Consider the following 11,201-nt stretch of genomic DNA (forward strand, 5'->3'; position numbering starts at 1 on the left):
AGGCAGTAAAGAGATAATCATTTTTTAACTACTTAATTCTTCACTCGTACTTCTTTTTATCTAGGAGAAGAATCAACAAGATAGGCAAGGCATAGGTACATTGAGGACAGTGTTATGCCCAAGTCGCAAAATCTCCCAATGACCACCAGGGAGCTGATATCCGATGCAAAAGCAAGAGAGTTTTTATTACCAAGCTTGACCTGGGGCTCCCACCGATACCGATGCAGCAGCTATAGGGAGGAGCCCTGAGCTCTGGGTTTCATTGTTTATATAGGGTATTCTCATGCGAAAAATTTGAGTTTAACGGGAGTTTCCGGGTTAGAAGATGTCTAACTGGTTACCTTCTGTGGAAGGGTTAGGTGTTGGGTTCTGACTGGTTCCCATTTCCTGGCCTGGCCACGGGTTCTGATTGGTTCCCATTTTCTGGGCTTGCCATGGGTTCTGATTGGTCCCAGGGTGGTGGGGTGAGGTTAAGGGATTTCCAAAAAGCTCTTTTCCGGGAATTTTTACAAAATGGAGTCTTCTTTAACAAAATGGAGTAGCTTAGGTCCTTCATTCCCCCCTTCTCTAGGATCCAGGACAGACCCAATCATGGGTCTGAGGTCAGCTCTATATTGTCTCCTGCTAAGGGGACAGTTGGTAGGGCCACATATTGGGATCTGAATACCATGAGCTGCACCCTGTTGATGCGGCTTTTAATGAAGGCCACCAATTTGTTTAGTAAGCATGGCCCGAAGGTGAGCAGTAGTAACGAGATAACCAGGGGCCCCACCAAGGAGGATATGAGAGTTTCGAACCAGGGGGATGAATTGAACCAGGATTCAAACCAGATTTGAGACATTTCTCTTTTTCTTTTTTTTCTGACTCAGCCCTTCTCTTATCTTGGCCAGGGACTCTTTGACTACCCCCGAGTGATTCACGTAAAAACAACGTTCTTCCCCTAACGCAGCACATAGGCCCTCTGAGAGACTTCATACTCAAGATACTTTTTGGGAATTGGGGTGGAGGTCTCTTTCTTCTGTAACTTCTTCCTGCTGTGCATGGGCGTAGGCCCGCCTAGCAGAGCAGAAGTCTCTCTCTCTACCTGATCTAAGTTGGGGTTTTCCACACATGAAACCAGTTTCTACCCTTGTAGTAACAGCAATTTAGTTGGCCCCTCTCAGAGATGAAATAGACAAGGGCCAAACAGGAGACCTAACAGGATGGTCATCTCTGGTCCCCGGAAACAGAAGGCAACATTTGGGGTGAGGGTTGCAGGGTTTGTGACCCCTTCTGATTGGTTGGTGGTGAGGCAACAGAGCTGTGCTCCAGGAATCTTGTGTTCAGTCTGAAGTTACCATCTTCCACCTGGGTGGGGGCTCAAAGGCATTGTTATGCATATTTTTTTGAGTAGGAACCAAGACTCTGTCTGGAGGCTGTACCAACCTTTGATTGTTTCTGGTTTTGTATCCCCTCCCTTCCCTGATTACCAATTGTTTGACTCCAAGCTTTGGAATTCAGGGAAGGTCAAGGAGGCTTAACAAAGTCTATATCCTACAGATAAGAAATGGAGAACACAGATCAGATCTGTACCCCAGAGCCACACAGAGTCCTGCTCAGTTTTAACTTTAGGGAACTAGGCAACTATAACTGTGATAACTTCCTGTCAAAATGGGGCACAGGACTGCCCCAGCTTGGAGTATAGACACTGAATTGGAAGTATTTCTGAGTTCCAAGTTCTAGATCTGAGTCTTGTATGATTAAAATCCTAATCCCTTGGTCTGCCATTTTGGTGTAGCAGACCCAGTTAGAAGTAGTTGGAGAAGTGATAACTAGAATTTAGTAGACAAAATAAATCTCATTTCTTTTTAGAAGAATAGGCCTGAAACCCAGTATGGACCTGGCACTTTAGGGAGACTTGTAGCCATGTAGCCAGTTGCCTAGTTTTATAAAAAGTAAGGTTACTAGCTTCCAGCAGACATTGTTTTGAAAATGGTGGCATCCAAGCCTGACACGACTGAGAAAACTCATGTGTTTAGCAATACAAGGTCTAATCTGAAAGTACACCCATAGCATCACCTAGTTATTTCCCAGGATATCTGAACCATAGCTACTCTATTTTGACTTTTAATTGTAAACTTTTCCTTAATAGCCAAAACAGATTTCACCGTTAATGACGTCAGTGTTTCTCTAGGTACAAGAAGATGCAAGAATTGGGACTCATAAAATCTTCTCCTGAAAAGATCTAACTATCTGAAGGCCTGTTCTGCCAGTTTTTCCCAGAGCACAGAGTGCCTCATTCCTGATTTTCACCCTGAACTCCTTTCAGGGGCGTTGAAAGTCAGCAGTTGCAGCAGCCATGATTTAATCTTCATAGATGTAGATGGCGAGTGTCAGTCTTCAGTTGGCAGAGCCCCTTTTTGCTCATAAGCTTGACCGTGATTATGAGGGGGGCACTTCATGACCATTTTATCCCATGGTGCTGAGAATGTCCATCCTCAGGTTTGGCAAAGATTCTGTTGACAGGCCGTTCAATGTGCTGTTACTGGACTAGGCCATAAAACAGCATCCAAAATTCTCTGGACCACCTGTCTTACTAGCTTTTTTGTCCAGGAAAATATTCCCTCTTGTTGCTTCTTGCCATATCTAGAGTTACACTGTTACCATCATCGATCTCATATGGGACTATATATGATTCTATTAGAGGCCACACACACATATTTGACAGTGTAAGAAACAGCAATTTTGTAAAACAGGTGCAATACAAATAACATGGCCAGCAGTATTAGTAAAGTCACAAGTAAGACTTATGTTAAGAACTTCCATTAGATGTAGCCCAGTCTATCTTCAGGTCGTCTGACTTAGTCTGTCCTGTAGAATCTTTATCTTCCAGGTAATTATATATTGGCACCATCTATAAGGCACATAGCCCAGTTTTCTAGTGTTACTAGACTGATTATCTTTAGTATGATTTAATTTTTAAGTAAATTTTCTCAGGGCCAACCAGTTAGAGTCTGGTAGTAGAGAAATTTACCAAGGTAACCCAGAACTAGACACAGGTAATTGGCCACAAACCCAATAATTGGGTTGATTTTTAAAACTAGCATAGGATCAGGCCTATGATAGAAAAGCATTTGATTTATATGCAAAGGTCTAAGAAGTCAAGAAAACATAAATGATCATACGAATCAGGTCCCACATCTTGGGGAAGCTGTCTACCTCTGATGTCGTCATCTTCTCATCCTGGTGTAGTGTAGTTTTTCCTGATATAAAAGTCCTTCCATCCATGTTGGATACAGTCCCTTAAATTATGTCTTTTTTCAGTCCTGGTTGCAGGTCACGAGGCATCTGATCTTCATCCAAAGATAGATTACTGAGATAAGCTTCAGAAACAAACTTAGGGTGTTTTTCAAGAATTCAATTAAATTTTACATTAATATCACATAACAGCAAAGAACTATTTAAGAGATGAGTCTTACTAGATGCAGACCTCCATTAACAAACTGGTATTTAACATTTTGAAATATCCTTTTCTCCTTAAAGTTACCCTTATTTTTATTAAATATAACCAAATCAAGGCTAGTTTGTTTGCAAAATAGGTCTGTTCTCACTAATTTTGGTCTGATGATTTTTATAACCATAGGCTTTTTTTTTTGCTGAAACATTTATAGAGTCTCAGACTGAACTTTTAAAATAAAATAGGGCTGGGAAACACACACCACAGGTAAAGGCTTATCACAGATTTTGCCTAACAAATCTAGGTGAATTCTTCCCTTTTAGCTTGTTGATATGTCACAATGGGTGTAGGCTCAAGGTCTAGTGAAAGTCAGCTCCGCCATTTTGGACCTAGTTGACTCTAATTTCCTTGTTGACAAACTTGTAACAGGTATAATATTTAACTTATATTAAACCTAGGTACAATGAAAATATTCTACTTAACGTTAATTACTCTAAGACATGTCTATATTAGATAGGTCAACAAACAAACATTAATATCAGGTATTTAACACTGAATATTTCCCAGTTCACATGAACCTGGAATTTATTGTTTAATTTAGAATTACTTGATTTGTAAGCACTTACCTTTTTTTAAGCCAAATAAATAGAGCTCATATACAAATTAACCACAAAAATATTACCAAGACATATTTAGACAGACACAGTGCAAGATCTAGCTTCAAGTCTTTTTTTCCGTTTTTCCTCAGTGTCAGGAGTTAGAGATGGTCTAGATAAGTGTTCCTGAGAGCCCTGGTCTCAAGGCACAGGGAAAGAAAATCAAGTTTTAACAAAATAGCGGCAGGTCTAAACCACATGGTAGCCAGACAAAGCAAAATTTCCTTCTCCAGGGGATCTTCTCGACCCAGGGATCGAACCCAGGTCTCCCATATTGCAGGCAGATGCTTTAACCTCGGCTCCACCAGGAGTCCTTAAATACAAAGGACCTATAGAGACACAGAACTTTAGATCTAAGTACTAACATCAAAGATTTCAAGGGAGGAAAGGAAGCCAGGTTGAAAGAAGGGGGAGGAGGCGGGAGCGGGGTGCAAAAGGGGTGGCCTTACAGACGTCTCCTGCCACCTACAGACACCCAGGCATTACAGGACTTTTCCCTGGGCCTCCAGAGAAGGGAGGACTGGAACTCGGCCCTACCAGAAATCAGAACCAGAATTTGAATTCTCTGCCAAGAGGTGGTGATCAGTCTCCAATCCTCAGCTCAAGCTGAGGGCCCTTCGACCAAATTCCTGCATCCAGGACCGGGGGACTAGAAAAACAGGGAAGGATAGGAAGGGTTAAGGAGAGGAGACAGAGAGAGAAGGGGAGAGAGATCACTAAAGTCTCTTGTTCCTTACTGGTCGGGGCACTCTGGCCAGTTGTCAGCGTAAGGAGGAGACCAGGGACAAAAGGGTCCCAGTTGTGGCTGCTGGGTCTGGTCCATTGGCAGGCAAGCTGGCCCGAGTACCCCGAGTGGTCAGGATGTCAGTCTCGGCGAAGAAGAGTCCCCGCCAGAGTCGCCATTTGTTGCAGGAAGAGGGACCCCTTCCAGGGCCCGAAACTGGGCTCTTGTCTAACACTCGGAAATGAATTGTCCGAGGAGACACATGTGCTGACAAAGGGAACTGATCCGCGGTCAGATGACATCTCGGACTCGGTGTACGGTTCCCAAGTCGAAGGTGCCCTCTGAGGGCCAGCCTACATGGAAAGTCGGCCATTCTGCGGTGCAAAAAGTGATTAACTTCTTTCTTTTAATTTTTACACTGAGGTCATGAGCGTGCATCTTGACCTCCTTAAAGTTATCAGTAACCAAGGATAGAGGTGTGGGGCTAGAATGGCATTGCCCCATCGTCCTGGGATCAGTCAGATGTTGGTAAATTAACACAGACAATACAAACAACCACACAGACAGACAGAGAGACAGGAGAAATACACCTCTGGGAGTCCGGAGGTAAAACCAAACGACAACAGTCTCCAGCCATTCAGCGGGAACGACCCACTATCGTCTACAGAGAACAGGGGCACTCCGTCCGCCCCCACCAGGGTCGGGGGTGTCTCCCAACGACCCCCACTGGTGACTCTCCGGCGCATCCACCGGAGTCGTATACCGGTCTCAGAAAATAGGCCCTGCCAGAAAAGAAAAGAAAGACAGAAAAAAGCTTACCAGCTGCAGATGACTCTCCGGATTGGTCTTCCTGTGGAGCCGGTGGTAGATCCCAGACGAGCCCCCAAATGTTATGCCCAAGTCGTGAAATCTCCCAATGACCACCAGGGAGCCGATATCCGATGCAAAAGCAAGAGAGTTTTTATTACCAAGCTCGAGCTGGGGCTCCCACCGATACCGACGCAGCAGCTATAGGGAGGAGCCCCGAGCTCTGGGTTTCATTGTTTATATAGGGTATTCTCACGCGAAAAATTTGAAAAACTGGAATTTCCAGGTTAGGAGACATCTAACTGGTTACCTTCTGTGGAAGGGTTAGGTGTTGGGTTCTGATTGGTTCCCATTTCCTGGGCTTGCCATGGGTTCTGATTGGTCCCAGGGTAGTGGGGTGAGGTTAAGGGCTTTCCAAGAAGCTCTTTTCTGGGAATTTTTACAAAATGGAGTCTTCTTTAACAAAATGGAGTAGCTTAGGTCCTTCAGAGAGCATGTCAAGATTTAGTTTAAATTGTTTAGTGATCTTATTCCTACAATTAGGTTTTTTCAAGATTAGTAAAGAACAGAAATGGGCAAACAGGAAAGAGCAAGAGCTGCTTTCGATTCCCTACTGTCCAACAGGATTTCACTTCTATGGGATTAGAGGTGAAGGTTCATCTTCTATAACTTTTTCACGCTGACGTAGGGCACCATATTCTTAGAGAGGAAATGTCAACATGCTGCTGTTCAGTCGCTAAGTCATGTCCAACTCTTAGCGACTCCGTGGACTGCAGCCTGCCAGGTTCCTCTGTCCTTCACTGTCTCCTGGAGTTTGCTCAAATTCACATCCATTGAATCCATTGAGTAGCATCTCTTTGCTGACAATTTTAGTCGCCCCCTTACAAATAGGGCAAAGCAAGCTACAATTATTTTGATGCCCCTCAATTATTATGAGCAATAAATTAATCCCAATCGCTTGAGGCCAGTTCTTAGAACTGTGCCAGCCACAGATTTAGTACTGCTCAAGATGAAGCAGTTTATGTCACGACTGCAGTCTGGTCATCGCGCAGTTAACGTCTTTCCTCTGGTGTAAAACAACTCAAGAATGTGCATCAGACACGGAGTCTGTGACTCTATTGTCCTAATCATTAAGTGCTTGGGTTTGTTCTTGAGTGGCCCTACAGTGTTCTCCTCAGTTCCATATACATTAAAAAAGCACTGTGCTGGGACTTCCCTGGTGGTCCTGTGGTTAAGAATCTGTCTGCCAAATGCAGGGGTCATGGGTTCGATCCCTGGTCTGAGAAGATCCCACACACTGTGGGGCAACTAAGCCGGTGAGCTACAACTGCTGAAACCCTCATGCCTAGAGCCTGTGCTCCACGACCACGGAAGCCACCACAGTGAGAAACCCAAGCAGCACAATGAGGAGCAGCCGGTACTCACCACAACTGGAGAAAGCCCACATGTAGCAATGGAGACCCTATTTGTAGCCGGAAAAGAATACATACAATTTTTTAAAAAAGCACTGTGCTTTTGGAACTTCACTGGCAGTCCAATGGTTAAGACTCTCTGCTTCCAAAGCAGGGGACCTGGGTTCGATCCCTGGCCTGTGGACTAAGATCGCACATGCCATGTGGTGAGGTGAAACAAAAAAAGAATTTATCAGAATTCCTGCGTTTGTAGGGTAGGAACCTGATCTACTACAGTGAAAACACACGTGTGAAGTTGCACGTTTTATGCATCCTGACTTCACTGGATTGCATTTTAGTACAATTGCTACATCTTGTCCTTCAAAATCTGGTGGTTCCAGATGAGATGGCACCAAAATTGATGCCAAGAGAGTCAAATGATCTGAAGAAACCAGTGTTCCAGACCCAAAACTCCTACGCTTTTTCATCAGCAAGTCAATGTATCAGACTAAAAGGAGTTTGACTTCACAGCTACTCTGTTCTACACAACGTAGCAGCAATTTAAAACACATTGGAATTGCTCCTGTATAGATCCAACCAGTCCATTCTGAAGGAGATCAGCCCTGGGATTTCTTTGGAAGGAATGATGCTAAAGCTGAAACTCCAGTACTTTGGCCACCTCATGTGAAGAGTTGACTCATTGGAAAAGACTCTGATGCTGGGAGGGATTGGGGGCAGGAGGAGAAGGGGACGACAGAAGATGAGATGGCTGGATGGCATCACTGACTCGATGGACGTTGGGTCTGGGTGAACTCCGGGAGTTGGTGATGGACAGGGAGGCCTGGCGTGCTGCGATTCATGGGGTCGCAAAGAGTTGGACACGACTGAGTGACTGAACTGAACTGAACTGATGCTTAATATCCTAATTTTAGATTGTTTTTGTATTAATGATCATTTCACTGTTTAACTATAATGATGAGGAGGTATCCTTGTGGAATCTAAAAACATGAAGAAGATACATAGAAGCTTGAAAATGCCAAAAATATTTATTACATCGCAACAGAAACTAAAGGCTCTTGTAATCAAAATCATGAAGATTAGGGAAAAGATTCATGACAGCCAACAGAAGTATCTAAAGTGATTATAGGAATCAAGGCACTTTTAAACAAGAAATAGAAGACAGAAGAAGAAAAATGAAAGGAAAATCTATGTATATTCAATAGAACCAAAGAAGGTCAGAAGGTACCTCACTTTGATGAATTCACTGATTTTGATAATTGCCATAATCTTTCACTGTGGCCTATTTAAGGAGCAATAATTTCATTCAATATTGAATACTCAAAGAGTTCATCCTGCCCCCAATTTTGACCTACTAATCATATCAACAGAGAATTAAAGAGATCATGGCAAAACATACACTTCTCAAACAGATACATTTACAAAATATTTTTAAATGATCAAACTGCTATGAGAATCTGAGTAGCCTCTTTGAAAACTAAAGGTTGTGTTTATAATTTTGTTTGTAAATTGTTTTCAACAAGACAGACATTACATCAGATGGCTTTTTGGACTGGATAAATATATTAAGAAGTTTCAAAAGTCAAGTACATTCCACAGAACACTAGTAGGCCATGTTTACTTGAAATACATGGAAGTCTAATAAAAATGCACTAGGCCAATTTTTAAAAAAGTAAACAGGAAAAACATTCAGAATTATCTTGAAATCCCATGAAGTTTAGCAGCAGCTATTAAATTTTTAAATAAAAATGGCTTCAGAGATCACAGGGAAAAAATTGTGGTCTTTAAAGAAAGGCAATTTCATGGAAATCATTGATCTGATTGCTAAATTCTATTCTTTTTTTGCATAAGGACTTGGAAAAAAATGTCAAAATAAAAGAACGAATGTGACTTATCTGAAATCACATTAAAATTAATCAAAATAATGAAAAGTATTCAAAATTAAGTAGTGAAATAAGACAGATATCTAATATCCATTAGTTAGAGTCTATACTGGAGTGATGAACGCTGATCAGATGGTGATTATCGTATTCTACATTAACAACAGAAACATCTGTGAACAATTTTTAACTTTTCTCTAACTGAAAACCACCTATTTGTGCCTTTATTCAATGAATGCGATTTTCCATTGAACAGTGTTCATGGTCAGTTATGCTATCACATAACTGTTAGGAAAGATGAGAGCAAAGGCTACCAGCATTCTTTTACAATGTTAATCACATCGAGTTTTCTTAATTTTGGAAGAGAAAAATCTTCCATAATAGAACCTGAAGTTAGTGACTATTTCAGCATTTTGTAACAGTTATATTTCCCTTTTGGGTTTCTCTCACATATGGAGCATTTGAAACAAACATGCCAACTTGGACTTTTCTTTAAGAAAGCTAAATATAATGAGATGATCTGCCTGTTTTAAAGATGTTCTAAGCCTTGCAATATGGATACAACAATGTTTTGATGATTCCAAAACATATTCTTCAAGGACTCAGAAAGCCTAACAAAACCAGATGCAAGAAGTTTATTCAAAAGGTGGTGAAATTAGACTACGTTGTTTTAATTGCAATTTGGAAAAGTAATTTGGAATACTTCAAAAAAGCAAGTGAGAACTTATAGACTCCTGATCTGGACTTATATGAAGGGTATTTCTTATGTCATTTAAAATTTATTTACATATTAAATAACGGAGGAAAGATAATGGAATGTGAGACAAAAGGAAACAAAAGTGATAAATTAATTATTCTGAAACCGAGAAGCAAATTGTAACAAAAAGCCAGACGATCATACTAAAAGCAGTTACTAATTAGAAGAAAGAGATGCTTTGACTGGAAGCAATGAATAAACTTGTGGACTGTTTGGTGGGAAAAGATTTCAATTTCTTGCTAATTTACATAGAAAAACTGATACTGATGAAACTAACATAAAACTTTTAATATGACACTACAATGACATTGATGACAACCGGTTAATGAGTCTGGTCAACTCAAAAAACATGTCTGAGGTGTCTGTCGCAGAAGAAAACTTAAAAACGCCCTAATATCTTACAGCATGTGAAAAAAACTTGATAGAGGTTTTCCTAAGTTGACATCAGTCCTAAAAATGTACATGACGTTATGAATTACTACTTGTAAGGCTGAAACTTTTAAAAATAACATTAACCAGTCAATGTTATATAAATTATGTGTGAGGTAGATTGTCTCATCTATTAATTTCATTTTAGAATCATAAACACTTATATTTATTGTGAATAGAGGCTATTGGGTTTTATAAGATTAAAAAATACTAAGTTTGTCCAAAGTAGCTTCCCAGTTTCTCTTCCTATAGCATCATGTTGTTTTATTTTCTTCATAGCAATTATCACTAGCTAATAGCTTTATGTTAACTGATTGGTTTAATTGTTCTCTGCTTACCTGCTCTAAAATGCAATTCTTGTAGGAGCAGTAACTTTATTTGCCTTATATGTTTTACTCAGTGTCTAGAATAGTGTCAGGCACAGAATTGGCCTCATTCACTGGCAATCAGATGGATGAATGGGTGGATGGACGATGGGTGGGTGGATGGATGGATGCGTGGATGGGTGAGTGAATGGCTGAATGAATGAAGAGGATGGTGATAGTGCCTGCTTCCTGTTTGCCCCTTATATTGAATTTGAGTCTCACTTGTTTAAGAATTGATGATCAGATACTGACAGAAAGGCTAAATGAAATTCTGATCATGGGCTGAACAACTTTAGTGAGAGATTTAGCAGATTCTGGATGCAGACAGAGCTGTGGGGGGCTCTGTTGAGAAGATGTGGCATGGAATGGAAGAGGAGACATTCTCCTTCACTCCGCATCCCTCTCAGTGCTCCTCTGGCATCCTGAGAGACAGTGGCTTTGGTGACTTCCAAAAATCCTTGGCAAGGCTTCTGCAGTTTTAGAAGCAGCCAGTGATGCTTGCAAGTTGGAGCTGGAGAAGGAGCTGGTACCTAGAACTACCAGCTGGGTTGTAGGCACTTGTGAGGCTCCCCTTTGGGGATTTTCAAAATTACTTGTGTTGTGAGCAGGTGAGTGCTGTTTGAATAGATAGGGACTGGATGGTTGTATTTAGAGGCATGGCCATTTGGACACCAAAATTAATTTCGACCTCTGTTTAAGTTTATAGGCTGATGGGGCAAGCAAGTTTCAGATTATATA

General features: G+C 41.4%; 1 long non-coding RNA gene across 1 annotated transcript in view; it reads right to left on the bottom strand.

Moving 5' to 3' along the window:
- LOC108634154 overlaps positions 1-5,772 on the bottom strand; it is a 39,886-nt gene extending 34,114 nt beyond the window's left edge. The window contains exon 1 of the long non-coding RNA XR_001917435.1: positions 5,636-5,772. This is a non-coding gene — a long non-coding RNA (uncharacterized LOC108634154). The remainder of the gene's footprint in view (positions 1-5,635) is intronic.

This window comes from Capra hircus, chromosome 28 (genome assembly GCF_001704415.2).
Source record: "Capra hircus breed San Clemente chromosome 28, ASM170441v1, whole genome shotgun sequence".
In the NCBI taxonomy this organism is placed as follows: Eukaryota; Metazoa; Chordata; class Mammalia; order Artiodactyla; family Bovidae; genus Capra; species Capra hircus.